Here is a 15846-nt window from a genome sequence, read left to right as displayed (position 1 = left end):
CACAATCTAGTACTTTGTTTACAGTATGTGAAATGGCAGGCTCCAGAGCTCCTTTTCAAAATGTGCCTAATGATCTGTGAGAACACGAATTTATCTATTGTAACAAGCTGTGCAGCTCTGTGTGATAGCTAGAGGCAAGAGTGATCTTCTGATAATCTACTGTTTACTGACAGACCAAAATACGTCTTTGAGAAAAACTGCCATTATTTCTTTCACAGATGAAGTCAAAGATTCTTGAACCAAAATCTGTATCTGAAGAGGCTATCTATGAACCCAATTCCAAGCACGTAGACAAATATGATTCTAGAAAGCAAACACTGGCATTCAGAGACAATTACTTAGTTTTCCTAACCTTTTTCTTGTGGCATTTGAAATGACAAATAGATTGGGGCAATATGTGAGTATGTCATCTAATTAAAAATAAAGACATATGCCTTAGGTAATAAACATGGCTCATTTCAGAAAGAGACATTTAAAGAGGGTTGAATAGAACTGCAGCAAAGTACCTTATAAGGAAGAAAGAAGGAACATGGACTCCATAGCTAAAAGAAAAACAACAACAACAACACTGAACAAACAAGTAAAATTAAAACAAACAAAAACTTGCCAAAGGAAGCCAAGACAAAGAAAAGATTAAGCAATCCTAGGAATAGTACATTTACTAGAACATGACAGACTAGTAAAATTTGATTATAAAGATTAAACAGAAAATCAAATACACAAAATAACAAAGCTGAATTAAACATGAACTTCTTATGGATCGATTCTGGAAGCGCATTCATCCCTACAACTCCATATCCTGATGGCACTGATGTGGTTGGATGGGGTAGAGAACTGAGATTTACTATTCTATTTACTAGAATAGATTTACTATTTTTTTTTCTGGAAATGAAAACAATTTATTTTTGTGTTTAAACATCATTCCCCCACTCTTGAAAACACGGATCATCCCCACATCACCCTCCCCCCCGTCCCCCAAACTTTCTCACTTTGAGACAAATTAATGACAAAGGATGGTTCTGGTGTGGTTTGTCTGCTTTCAGCCCTGGGTCTGCAGCTCTCTGAACCGGTGTGAGGCAGGCTAAGGATCAAAGCCACACCCCGTCCTTTACAAGACCAGCTTGTTCAATTTCACACTTAAATTTCACTGTTATTGGAACAAATTTGGAGTTCTTTAACTAGAGAATTTTAAAATAGAATCAAAAGGGATAGCGCACCTTTCATTTAAACAAAGTCTTTCCAGACTAAAAATAGATTACTATGATTGTACTTAAAGGGATGGTTAAATAATTTTCATAATCAAAGCGCTGAACTGAGAAATACGCATGTTATTGGGGAAAAAAAGGAATGAGGAGAACAATTCATTCTGGCTTGTAATTCTCTGCCTGTATGAGTGTAACAAAAAATAGACTCATTTTCTAAATGTCCCACAGGCTGAATTGAGACTACTGTCCCAGAGGTGGCCTTTGCTGTATCATACTCCGTGGTCAGGATGCAACAAAAGGAGAATTCTTTCCTCTGCCTGAACTAGAAATCAGCATCCAGTGAGTAAATTCGTCAATTTTAGCCCGAACTTCCAAACAAATTCCTAAGGAAACAACTAGAAATATAGACAATAATGCCAAATATAAGAAACTATTTCAGTCTTCAATCTGGTATATTAATGTATTTGACATATTTTGAAAACGAGTAATAACTTTACCATATTTTTTATTTAAATATTCCACTTGTTTGTTATTTATAAAGGTACAAGAAACTATATAATGTACTTGATTTAAAAAAAAGTACAGTATGAATCACAATAAATGAGCTCCCTAAGGCTAAAAGAATGTTTCAGTACAAAATATTCAGCATGGAAATATTGCTTCTGGCAGAAATGATGGAGCAAAAGCATGTTTTAAACTAGATTTAATAATCTGCTTACTAAGTTTGTTACATGGTACACATAGCATTTTCCTACTTTGCTCAATAACATGAATATATTAAATAAAAGCTTCTAATTTTACTTCCTGTTTAAAAAATATTTCTTTTTTGCTATTAAGAATTATCATATAGATCCATGTTTTTCTCCTAGAATTTTTCTTAATAATGTAGCTTTGGATATACTTACAAAAATTACTTGGTATATTTTATAATAATCTTGCTTTTATTGAAGAAATTATTTCCATTGTTCTTTTTCTTCAGTTGCATCATTAGACTGTTTATATTATAATAATACATAAAACTTGATGGTAATAACTTTTCTCCCACACTTCATTGCCTCTTAATAGCTCAAGAGACTATAATTTTGAGTTTTTAAGTAAATTTTGACAGTAAACAGAGGTATGGAAGTGGGAGATAGAGAATTACTGAGTTTGGTGCAGGGGTCAGGGGCAAAGGGGTGAGGTAAGAAGCCATTTCTAGAACACATAAAGTCTCCAGTGAATGTCAAGATGAATAAAGAATGAATCTTGTGGCCATCCTCAACATCTCTTCAGAATTTCCCAGCAGGGGTTTTATGTCCTTCTAGTCACATAGGTACATCAAGCCATCTAAACTATTATGCAGATAGAAACTGTTAATAAAATTCTATTGCCAGAGGAATTTAAGATTTTGAAAAGCACATCATAAATTCTATAGCACTTATCATGGCCAGGAGCAGCCAAAACCAAACATCCAGGCCTCCCCAGTGATGAAGTTAGAGCTTTCAGTTCAGCTATAAATCAGCTCTATCCTTCACAAATGTATATTAGTTTATGTTAAAATTTCACCAGATACACTTTGTACTTTTTAGGAAATCTTAGTGTTCTGTTTTTCATTATCAATTTGACAAGATTGCAATTACTGCTATACATGATTATAAACAGTAAAACATATATTTTACCCTGAGAAAACAAAATGATGTGTGTACAAAATATAGTATTTTCTTGCACCTAGAATGTACCTTAGGTCTAAAATATTTTAATCAGTTCTTATTTTCCTCTAAATACGAGTTACTAATGTAAACTTAATAATGGACATAAATAATCAAATTAGATCTATGGTAATTGAAAAAGCACCAAATATACAATAATTTTGCATTCATAATTTACTCTAAGAATCTCATCCAATTTATTCCCTAATTTTTCTAATGAAAAATTAAATTTGAGCATGGTCATAATGATTTAATTACACTACATAATAATTTAATGTACACTACAAAAAACTACTCAGGTTTTTCTTAGCATATTATTTTTGCCTTTGAACAAAATATCCACCATCACATTTTTTTAGGTAAACTCAAAAATAAATGAACTGAGGTAAATTGGCCAAATATGCATGCCAAATACTCACTAAACTCAAGCATACATTAACCTCAGCTAGGGTAGGAAGTGAAAGTAACATTTTAGCTACTTCAATGAAATAAAAGCTGAATTCCTGAAGACACCTGAATCCTGTTATTACTGATGAACATCTACAAGAGGTAATTAGACCCACTCTTACTTAGTTGAAGAACTTTGGCCAAGGGTTCTTTTAAAAGCAAACTTAAAGCACTGAAAACTTTGTAGTCTATTCAGTGGATTGAAGTTTATCAGAAAGAATGCAGTTGGCACATTTATTAAGTTACCGTGGGTCACCTGCCAGAGCTTTTGGTTTTTGTTTTTTTGTGATAGATGATTTCCCTGGAAAAAAAAAATCTTACTATTTGAATTGAAATGTTTGAAAAATTGCAGATGTCTGGTTAAAGTGATAAGATAATGAAAAAAGTGAATTTTAAATTGAACTTCTTTACAAAACTAATGTAAATTCCATCAATCTAAACTATTAGATGCCACCATGCAGTGTGTTTTATATCTTCTATTAAGAGAATACACATTTTTGTAAATTCAAAAATATAATTTTCTTACCTTTCAATAACATTTCATTGTTCAATCTCCAAAGAAGCCTTTGAAATGCATAATTATTTTTAAAAATGATGCTTAATGCCAACCAACTTATTTCCTTTTTATGGGAAGTGAAAGACCCAAAACTCAGAAGAGTTTTGGAACATTTAAATGGTTTTCATCCATTGATAGTTCTATTGTTGCTGTGTCAGTAGAAATATATTTCAAGTTTAAACAACAAGCCACATGAATGAGGTGGATGTAAGTGACAATTATGGCTTGCTGTGATTGTACTCTAACCTAAAAAGAAAAAAAAAATGTTTCTAGAGGAGACTGATGTTGGAAAGGAGAAGTAGGGGTTTAAATTAATTATCTTACCAATTTGTTTGCTGATACTCAACACATCTGTTAATCTATTCTTAAACATCTTCATGTAGTACAGTTGTAGCAGTTAAGATATTAATTGATATACTGAATGCTGATGTGTTAAAATTTCAGTTGTGTTACTTTAAACATTTTCATTTGCTTTCTTTGGCATTGAGTTTTAATATCCCCCCAAAAGAAGAAAGAAATAAAGAATATATTTTTAAAAGGAACTAAGGTAAGAGAGAAACAAAGAGTCACTCTTTTATCCCAAGTATCCTCACAAACACCTATTATTATTAAAACCAAAGAAAGAGACCCTAGATCATATATATATATATATATATATATATATATATACACAATATTCCAATGCAGTGTATAAAATAGATTTGTAGTCAATAGGTGCTAATAAAACATTTGCACTGTGCTCAAAACATTAAACATTACCCTTTCTTCACAACAGCTCCATTAAAAAAATGGGGCACTTGGGTGGCTCAGTTAGTTAAGCATCTGCCTTCAGCTGGGATTATGATCCCAGGATCCTGGGATCAAGCCCCACATTGGTCTCCCTGTTCAGCAGGGAGCCTGCTTCCCTCTCTTCCTCTGCCACTCCCTTTGCTGGTGCCCAATCTTTGTTAAATAAATAAATAAAATCTTAAAAAATAAAGTCCAAAACAGTTGCTTTTTTATCCCTATTTTATTTTACTTTTTGAAAAGATTGTATTTATATGACAGAGAGAGTACAGGAGAGAAAGCACAAGTAGTGGGGAAGGGCTGAGGGAGAGGGAAAAGCATGCTCCTCACTGAGCAAGGAGGCCAATGTGGGGCTCAGTCCCAGGACCCCAATATCATGACCCCAACAGAAGGCATAGTTCAACCGACTGAGCTACCCAAGTGTGCCCTATTTTATTTTTGTTTTAAGATTTTTATTTATTTATTTGAGAGAGAACACACAAGTGGGAAATGGGGCAAGGGTATGGAGAGAAGGAGAAGCAGACTCCCCACTGAGCAGGGAATTCAATTCTGGGCTGGATCCCAGGACCCCAAGATCTTGACCTAAGCCAAGGACAGATGCTTAACTGACTGAGCCATCCAGTTGCCCCATCCCCATTTTAAATGTCCATAAACTGACATCTGGAGAAGTTTAGAAATTTTACTCCATGTTGCATTGCTAATGAATGATATTGCATTAGTATTCTGATACCTATTTCAGAGATTTTGTCTCATAACCCCTAAATTAAAAATACAGAGGAGAGGAAGGCTATGCTTAATGAGACTTTTGTTACATATACTTTGAATAGAATGGTTTAGTTCTGAAATGAATTTTTAATGTTGGAGACTTAGAAATTAACTAATCACTAAATTAAAATCTCTCATCCCAGGAATCTCCCTTGACTCCTGGGTTTTGAGCTTAGCTCCCTAAAAATTTAGTGCATATAAACTATGATATTTATTTCTTAAAAATTATGAACAGAAAATAAAACTAGGTGATGTGAAAAAGAGTAATAAGAATGACTTGCCCTTTGAGGTAGGATATTCATGAAAGGACATCCTGTGATGCAGTTTGAGCCAACACCTGCAGGTGGTGAGAGAGCAAGCTCTAACAAATATCTAAAAGATTATTCCAGAGAGAATAATTAGCAGGCTCAAAGGCCTGGGGTTGAGAACATGCTGGACATATTTTCTGGACACAGAAAATGCTTAGATTTATAATAGTGAGAACTGAGAGCACATTGGAACAATGTATGCATGTTAAGAAAATTTGTATAATATTCTCAGTGTAATAAAATATTTTCATAGGATTTTGAGCTGAGAAAAAAATGACAAATTTTAAAAGATTACTCCAACTGATTGTGAAGAAAGGTTATAGGGGAATAATAATGGAAATGGGATTTATTTTTGGACTTTATTCATTTCCATTGATCTATGTGTCTATTTTTGTGCCAGTACCATGCTGTTTTGATTACCACAGCTTTGTAGTATATCTTGAAATCTGGAATTGTGATACCTACAGCTTTATTGTTCTTTCTAAGGATTGCTCTAGTTACCCAGGGTCTTTTGTGGTTCCCTAAAAATTTTTGTATTATTTGTTCTAGTTCTGTGAAAAGTGCTGTTGGTGCTTTTATGGAGGTTTCATTGAATACCTATGAGCATTTTTAGCGATGTTAATTATTTTAATCCATGAGCATGGTATATCTTTCAATTTGTTGGCATCACCTTCAATTTCATCAGTGTTTTATAGTTTTCAAGATTATGGATTTACCTTCTTCATTTTATTCCTAGTTATTTTATTCTTTTTGGTGCAACTGTAAATGAAATTGTTTTCTTAATTTCTCTTTCTGCTATGTCAATATTAGTGTATAGAAATACTATTAATGTAACATTATATATCATGTGTACTCCAATGATTTTTTTTCTTTAAAGAGTAGAAACAGGAAGGAGAGCTTAGATGATCCCATAGTGGTCTAATTGGGAGATGATGGTGGTTTAGAGAAGGTCATTAGCAGTGAATATGGTGATACAATGTCAGTATACATTTTGAAAGTAAATCTAAAGGGCAATTCTTGATTGTTGAAATGAGGGATGAGACAAAATGAAAGTATTTAAAGATGATTATAAGATTTTTAGGTTAAGCAAGTGGTACCATTTAATCCCATGAGGAAACTGGCAGAGCAGCAGATGGAAGTAGAATTTAAAAATAAAGATATTGATTTTAGAAATGTTGGGTGTTCATTAGACATTCAAGTAAGAATATTAACTAGTTAGTTGGATATATACTTCTAAAAGGTAGAGAAGTATAAATTTGGATTTATGATTATAGATGACATTGAAGCCATTAGTATAGATGAGAGGAAGGAAATTATGAATATGAAGAAAAGAGGTCATAGCACTGAGCTCTGGGACTTTATAAAAATTTGCCATCAAGAAGAGGAGAGGAGCACCTGGGTGTCTCAGTCAGTTAATTGTCTGACTCTTGATCTCAGTTCAGGTCTTAATCCCAGGGTTGTATATTCAAGCCTCACACTTTTTACTAAAAAAAAAAAAAAAAAAAAGATAAATCCATCAAGGACAATAAAGAGCAGGAGACCAGTGAGGTAGCAAGAAAATCAGAGTGTATTAACTCTGAAGCCAAGTGAAAAGGGGTTTCAAGAAACAGCAGGTAATATACTATGTCAAATTGATGTTCCTAACTCAGGTGCGATTATGATTTACTGACCACTGGACTTAGTGCTTCATTTTGTTTTCAGTGTTGCCAAAAGAATTATATAAAATGTAAACAAAAATGTTAAAAAGAAAGAGATATAATTTTACTCTTTTCAAGGTGAGGATCAATCTTCTAAGATATGTGTCAGACCCATATGTAAAATTTGATGTGTGAGAGATATTTGCAATGGGCCTTGGGAGATAAGTTATAGATCAAGTTAGCATGGAGGCATAACCATAGGGACAAAAAATGAACAGTTTATGCGGAATACAGTATAGGATTTGGTAGTTGTGACAGATTGTTTACAAAGATTGCTACCAATAATTCCTTCCTTTTCTAGATCCACATGCTGCACCTCCTATTGAGAGATGGATCTATTACGTTTTCTCTGATGTGCTTTGCTATCCTTGTGACTTACTTTAAGTAATAAAGTATCTTAGGTCCCTTGGAACCTGAGTCGCCATGTAAAAAACTTTGACTCCCCACCCCACTACAGTGTGAAGACATGGACAGACCTTGAAAAATGTGAGACTACAAAGAGGACTAGACAGTTTTCAGACTTTTTAGTCCCCCCTTAGCAATAACGACATATGTGAGTAAAGCCATATTGGATCCTACAGTCCAGCTGAGCTGGCTTAACACCACAGGAAGAGACAAACCAACTCTGAGAAGGTCTGCATGGTTCCTGACCCACACACAGTACCATAAGCAGTAAAAGGGCTGATTTAAGCTACTAACTTTGAAGTAGTTTGTTATACAGAAGGCAATAATTTATCCAGTAGTTGATTCTAAATATTATGTGAATATATGAATGAAGTCTAAACTCAAGGTTTTTTCCTTTTTTTAAGATTTTATTTATTTATTCATGATAGACACAGAGAGAGACAGGCAGAGACATAGGCAGAGGGAGAAGCAGGCTCCATGCCAGGAGCCCAATGTGGGACTCGATCCCGGGACTCCAGGATCATGCCCTGGGCCAAAGGCAGGCGCTAAACCACTGAGCCACCCAGGGATCCCCCTCAAGGTTTTTTTCTTATCAAAATCAGCTTTATTCATTTTAATGAATAAAGAGAGAACTATTCAAGCTATTGAAAATGACCACTTACAAACATAACACAAAAATGAGGCTTTGGAAAAAAAACAGTTCCCGGCCGCAGCAGCAAAGGATGAACGGAGCTCTGGGAAAGATGCTGTGTCTGAAGACCGATACCATTTTTAAACAAGCCTTTTTTCTCTTAAGGTATCACCACCTGACACATTTTATATATAGGCTCAGGACTTCAGGAGAAAATTCCATCTGTTCTGCAGGTGGCATTCTGCTGAATACCAGTCGGCGCTACAAGTCAAAGCCTACCCATGGCATTGGAAGATACAAGCACCTAGTTAAAGCACAGGAGCCCAAGAAGAAGAAGGGAAAAGTAGAAGTGAGACCCATTAATTTGGGGTCAGATTATGAATATGGAGTTTTAAACATTCACCTGACTGCATACGACATGGCCCTGGCAGAGAGTCCAGTATGTTCACCACCTCTGCAACCATCTATACATTAAAATTGAGGAAAGTTATGCAATGCTCACCAAAACCATGGAAGTGTTGCGGCTGCAGGACCAATGTAACAAAATGCTCCCGGACTCAGTTCTTACCACTCATGAACGAGTGGTTCAGATCAGTGGTTTGAGTGCTACATTTGCAGAGATTTTCTTGGAAATAATCCAAAGCAATCTTCCTGAAGGAGTCAAATTGTCAGTGAAGGAACACACTGAAGAAGACTTCAAGGGAAGATTCAAAGCTTGGCCAGAACTGGAAGAACTGTTGGCCAAGTGAACTAGCTCATTGCAGACCCTTTCATGTCAGGACTGGTGATGTTGAGTGCCAAGGGGAAGATCTTCCTGGGTGGTCAAAGTTAAGCAGAAGACACTGACCTTTAGATATCATAACTACCCATCCCCATTAGCCAAGATTGCTTCCTTTCTTGTATGGAGGAGTGCTTGCTGATTGTCATCACTTTCCTTTGAGCTAACCTAAGACATCCTCCATCTAATAAAAATCTGTAGCTGAAAAAAAAAATGAGACTTTGATGAAAATTTCAATATATACAAAGGAGAGTCTTTAAAAAAACTATGCAGATTCTATTGAACTAAGTTTGTTGAATGTTATCCTATAAGTAAATTTCACAGATTTCTCTTATTTTCACTTTTCTTTATACAAAATGGCTCTTCTCCAAAACCAAAAACAATATTGTTTTCCTACACAGCATGTTAGACTGATACCCATCCTTTGCTTCCTCAAAGTATATTATTTTCCACAATTGTGCTACTTTTAAACCAGCAATTTTTATATGTTATTAAGTCATGCATCTTATAGAACAGCAAGATTAAGCATAATCTTAATCATAATGTCTAACAATTTAGACATTTGTTATTTTTGTATAGAATCCCAATATGCTATCTCAAAAAGGCTTTTTAAAAAATAATGTGGAAACTTATATTGAAGTGATCATCTAACCAGAGGGAAGAAATCAATGAGGAATGATGAAAACATCATGTTTCATTCTCCCCCAGATTCAATGTTCCCAACATGTTCTGACAATTGGATTTTTATTTTGAGCAAATAACTCAAGGTCTTCATATAGAAAACAGCTTAACTGAATAAGAATGAAAGTCAACTTCAGTGCAATTTTTAAAAATCCATCTGATTCTTCTAGCAAAGAGGGAACAACTGACTCACTTTGGCAAGGTGCATTAAACTAGCTAGCCACTGTTTAATAAATTGCCATTTTTTACTAAGGAAATGGCAACAAAATAATGTCAGGGTCTATGGAAACATGGCATCTGCAAGAACAAAATTAGGAGAGTAATTTTTCTTTGATTATCTGTAAATAGGCTGAGAGCTGGGTAAATGTGGGGCATTTGGGGGTAAGGGAAAGAGCTGAGATGCTCTGTTCCCTAAATCACCTCTTTCATTTTCCAGAACTAGGATATTTCACATAGAATACATTGTATAACTGATGAATATAGTTTACTTCTGCACTTTCCCTATTGGCTAGTAAGTGCTTATTTCCCAGACGGGGTGCACTTTTCTAAAATCAAAGCCAAAGGCAAAGAGCCTCCAATAATCCCCAGATTTTTTTTTTAAATTTATTTATTTATTCATGAGAGACACACACAGAGAGAGGCAGAGACACAGGCAGAGGGAGAAGCAGGCTCCATACAGGGAGCCTGATGTGGGATTTGATCCCAGGACTCCAGGATCACGCCCTTGGCTGAAGGCAGACACTCAACTGCTGAGCCACCCAGGCGTCCCACCCTCAGATCTTTTTTATAATGAAAATTTTATTCCTATTAGGACAAGGGCTGTAAACCAGGGATTTAGTATCACTTATTATTTTATATGCAAATAAGCGGTCAGTGAAAATGTATGTTTGTATTATCAAACATGTGGCATCAGATGCTACATAAGAACGTGTTGGGTGGGTTGCTTAGAGTTGATTATATTGGTCATAACTCATATCCCTAGCAGTCATTTGACCCCCGAGCAAAATGTGTTCTCTTTCCTTATGTCGTAAAATGACACAACTTATCCATTGTGCATTTTATTTTATTTTTTTTCATTGTGCATTTTAGATGACAAAGTGATTATATCAAAATTATCAGCTCACAAAATGAGCTCATTTAATGATTTGTAATAATACTCACTGGGTATTTCCTTTTTGTGCACAGCTCATCTACTGTTTGGGGAGGGGGACCTGATAAGTCCTAGGGACTATGATAAATAGTTAATATCGTATTCCTTAATTCCAACAAGGAATTTTTAGGGAAGGAGTAATCTCTGAGTTCCCTTTCAGGTGTGAAAACTGATGATAACAAATGACATGTGATTTGATTCAGAAATCTATGTTATCTACAGTACTATGCTGCCTATTTATTTTTGCAAAATCCTTATCAGTCCCCAGCACTGTTGTGCTTTCCCACAAAGGTCACAACAAACTTGAAGCTTAGTCCATCTCATTCAATTTTTTTTTGTCATTTTGGCATCCCTGGCCTTGATTCCTTATACTAAGCTTTACCTATTTATTCTCTTGGTGGTGTCTTTATGTCCTAAAAGCACATTGTGATATTTAATTTCAACCCCTTTCTAGTATTGTTCGGTCACTCTTCTCTTAGACTCACTGCTATGTCTCCATTTTCTGTCATAAACTGATCTATTCTTATAATTTGTCCTTCAAACTGATATCATGTATTATCTTAACAGTCATTGGCATTCTACATGTTATTTCCTTGAGATTTTCACTTAATTTGTACTATCATGGAAATTATTATCCCGAGATAGTCAAATAGCAGTGATGCCTAAAGATTATCTTCTATATGAGCTACTACTATTCTTTATTAACTTTTTATGGTTCCAAAATTCTAGAGGTATACCATTCAATACGGTAATAGCTTCTCCTACATGGGGCTATTGAGCACTTTAAAAGAGGTTAATTAAATTGAGATGTACTACAAGTGTGAAATACAAATTTGAGTTCAAAGATCTAGTATAGACAAAAGGACAAAGTAAAAATATCTTATATTTTTATGTTGATTATATGTTGAAATGGTATTTTATATATTGAGCTGAATTAAATATTATTATGATCTATATATTTTACCTTTTTAATGTGGTTACTAGAAAATATACATACCTTTAATTTATGTCTTACATTATATTTCCGTATAGCTTCAAATTAAATTTACCTGCAATCAAAAAGGCATGTGTGAGTGGTAGTAGAGACAAGTAGAAATGTTAAATGAGGCTGAGGGAGAAATTGTGAAAGGAAGAATCATTTGGCACTTCTTTATTATTAGAAGTTCCTAGAAGAGTGAAATGCTAGAAGAGTTAGCAGATAACTTTTCATATGGCACTTTATAAATATGTTAAACTGTTGATGATTGTAAACTTTTATGTATGGGTGCTCGACTATAATTCTGGAGGCCAGGAAGGGGCAATTCCTTATCAAGATAGTACCTTGTGTACAGATGTCCCAATTAATACACAGTTAATTAAATTGAATTGAATCAAATTGAACTGCAAAAAAAATAAATGTATAAGTTCACTTAAGATGAGATTTGAGTAATGAGAGAAAAGTAGATAAAACAGTACTCATATTCTTCCTTATATCTTCTGCCTTTCAGTAATGGTACCACCATCCTTCCACAGGTTCAAGCCAAAAACAGAATGACTTTTCATTCTTCCATTTCCCTCATCACCCACACCTAACCTAGTATTGAGTTATAAACATCCTCTTCTCTCCATCTCTTCTAGTAACACTACTGGACAAGCAAAATCACAGTAGGACTATAGTTCTCTCCTGTATGAACCACTGCACCTCTGTTTCCATTTTGTCCTCTTAAATTTATTTTTCACAAAACATCCAAAGTGATCTTTTAAAAATGATCATCAGACTTTTTTATATATTTCCTAAATTCTTCCATGTCTTGACATTGAATCTGGATTAAAATCTAAACTCTGCTAGCTCTCAGAGCACTACAAACCCTAGTGCCTATCTAATTGTCCATTGTCAGGTCTTTTCACTGTCTATCTTGCTCACAGTGGTCCAATCACCCTAGCCGTTATGTGTCTTCAATATTCTATCTATAGTTCTGATTGGGGCCTTTGCTTTTGGCATATTCTGCTTCAGACATCTTTCTGTGGTTGATGTCTCAGTTCAAACATCTTTTTTTCTTCAGGAATGAATTCCTACAGAGAGGATTTCCTACAAGTAATATGCCCCCTCAGACACTTCATTACCACCTTTTATTTTCTTCTTAAAACTTATTTCTGGGGGGGAGGGGCAAGATGGCGGAAGAGCAGGGTCCCCAAATCGCCTGTCCCCACCAAGTTACCTAGATAACCTTCAAATCATCCTGAAAATCTACGAATTCGGCCTGAGATGTAAAGAGAGACCAGCTGGAACGCTACAGTGAGAAGAGTTCGCGCTTCTATCAAGGTAGGAAGACGGGGAAAAAGAAATAAAGAAACAAAAGGCCTCCGAGGGGGAGGGGCCCCGCGAGGAGCCGGGCTGAGGCCGGGGCGAGTGTCCCCAGGACAGGAGAGCCCCGTCCCGGAGGAGCAGGAGCTGCACCAACCTTCCCGGGCGGGCGGAAAGGGGCTCGCAGGGAGTTGGAGCAGGACCCAGGAGGGCGGGGATGCCCTCGGGCTCCCGGGGACACTAACAGACACCTGCGCCCCGGGAGAGTGCGCCGAGCTCCCTAAGGGCTGCAGCGCGCACGGCGGGGCCGGAGCAGCTCGGAGGGGCTCGGGCGGCGGCTCCGCGGAGGGGGCTGCGGGGCGGGAGCGCGAATCCACCAGCGCAGGCCCCGGAGCACAGGGCGCCGGGACACAGCCCAGGATCCGGCCTCCCCCGGGACAGGCAGAGGCCGGGAGGGCCCAGGACAGCAAGGACGCTCCTGCCCCGAGCTGAGCAGATCAGCGGCCCCGCCCCGGAGCCTCCAGGCCCTGCGGACAGAGAACCGAGAGCCCCGAGCCCCGTAGTTCCTGCGGAGGCTGAATCCAGGCTTCCAGAGTTGCCATAGCAACTGCTGCTGTTCCTCCTGGGGCCCCACGGGGTAAACAACCCCCGCTGAGCCCTGCAGCAGGCAGGGGCAGAGCAGCTCCCCCAAGTGCTAACACCTGAAAATCAGCACAGCAGGCCCCTCCCCCAGAAGACCAGCTGGACGGACCAGTGATACTCCCCCGTGTTCCAATACAACTTGTTTTTGGCCACTCTGCACTGAGCAAAATGACTAGAAGGAAAACCTCACCTCAAAAGAAAGAATCAGAAACAGCCCTCTCTCCCACAGAGTTACAAAATCTGGATTACACTTCAATGTCAGAAAGCCAATTCAGAAGCACCATTATACAGCTACTGGTGGCTCTAGAAAAAAGCATTAAGGACTCACGAGACTTCATGACTGCAGAATTTAGATCCAATCAGGCAGAAATTAAAAATCAATTGAATGAGATGCAATCCAAACTAGAAGTCCTAACGACGAGGGTTAACGAGGTGGAAGAACGAGTGAGTGACATAGAAGACAAGTTAATGGCAAAGAGGGAAACTGAGGAAAAAAGAGACAAACAATTAAGGGACCATGAAGACAGATTAAGGGAAATAAATGACAACCTAAGGAAGAAAAACCTACGCTTAATTGGGGTTCCCGAGGGCGCCGAAAGGGCCAGAGGGCCAGAATATGTATTTGAACAAATCCTAGCTGAAAACTTTCCCAATCTGGGAAGGGAAACAGGCATTCAGATCCAGGAAATAGAGAGATCCCCCCCTAAAATCAATAAAAACCGTTCAACACCTCGACATCTAATAGTGAAGCTTGCAAATTCCAAAGATAAAGAGAAGATCCTTAAAGCAGCAAGAGACAAGAAGTCCCTGACTTTCATGGGGAGGAATATTAGGGTAACAGCAGACCTCTCCACAGAGACGTGGCAGGCCAGAAAGGGCTGGCAGGATATATTCAGGGTCCTAAATGAGAAGAACATGCAACCAAGAATACTTGATCCAGCAAGGCTCTCATTCAAAATGGAAGGAGAGATAAAGAGCTTCCAAGACAGGCAGGAACTGAAAGAATATGTGACCTCCAAACCAGCTCTGCAAGAAATTTTAAGGGGGACTCTTAAAACTCCCCTTTAAGAAGAAGTTCAGTGGAACGATCCACAAAAACAAGGACTAAATAGATATCATGATGACACTAAACTCATATCTGTCAATAGTAACTCTGAACGTGAACGGGCTTAATGACCCCATCAAAAGGCGCAGGGTTTCAGACTGGATAAAAAAGCAGGACCCATCTATTTGCTGTCTACAAGAGACTCATTTTAGACAGAAGGACACCTACAACCTGAAAATAAAAGGTTGGAGAACCATTTACCATTCAAATGGTTCTCAAAATATACCTAAAAACTATAGAACACTTCTGAAAGAAATTGAGGAAGACACAAAGAGATGGAAAAATATTCCATGCTCATGGATTGGCAGAATTAATATTGTGAAAATGTCAATGTTACCCAGGGCAATTTACACGTATAATGCAATCCCTATCAAAATACCATGGACTTTCTTCAGAGACTTAGAACAAATTATTTTAATATTTGTGTGGAATCAGAAAAGACCCCAAACAGCCAGGGGAATTTTAAAAAAGAAAACCATATCTGGGGGCATCACAATGCCAGATTTCAGGTTGTACTACAAAGCTGTGTTCATCAAGACAGTGTGGTACTGGCACAAAAACAGACACATAGATCAATGGAACAGAATAGAGAACCCAGAAGTGGACCCTGAACTTTATGGTCAACTAATATACGATAAAGGAGGAAAGACGATCCACTAGAAGAAAGACACTCTCTTCAATAAATGGTGCTGGGAAAATTGGACATCCACATGCAGAA

At 37.2% G+C, this 15846-nt stretch overlaps 1 pseudogene; it reads left to right on the top strand.

The window, feature by feature from the left end:
• Positions 1-8579: 8579 nt before the first annotated feature.
• On the top strand, positions 8580-9320 carry LOC129499549 (39S ribosomal protein L48, mitochondrial-like; annotated as a pseudogene).
• The last annotated feature ends 6526 nt before the right edge of the window (positions 9321-15846 follow it).

The sequence above is a fragment of the Nyctereutes procyonoides genome, unplaced genomic scaffold (genome assembly GCF_905146905.1).
Source record: "Nyctereutes procyonoides isolate TBG_1078 unplaced genomic scaffold, NYPRO_anot_genome, whole genome shotgun sequence".
NCBI lineage: Eukaryota > Metazoa > Chordata > Mammalia > Carnivora > Canidae > Nyctereutes > Nyctereutes procyonoides.
Note: the sequence above shows the minus strand (reverse complement) of the source record. Positions and strands in the feature narration are given on the sequence as shown.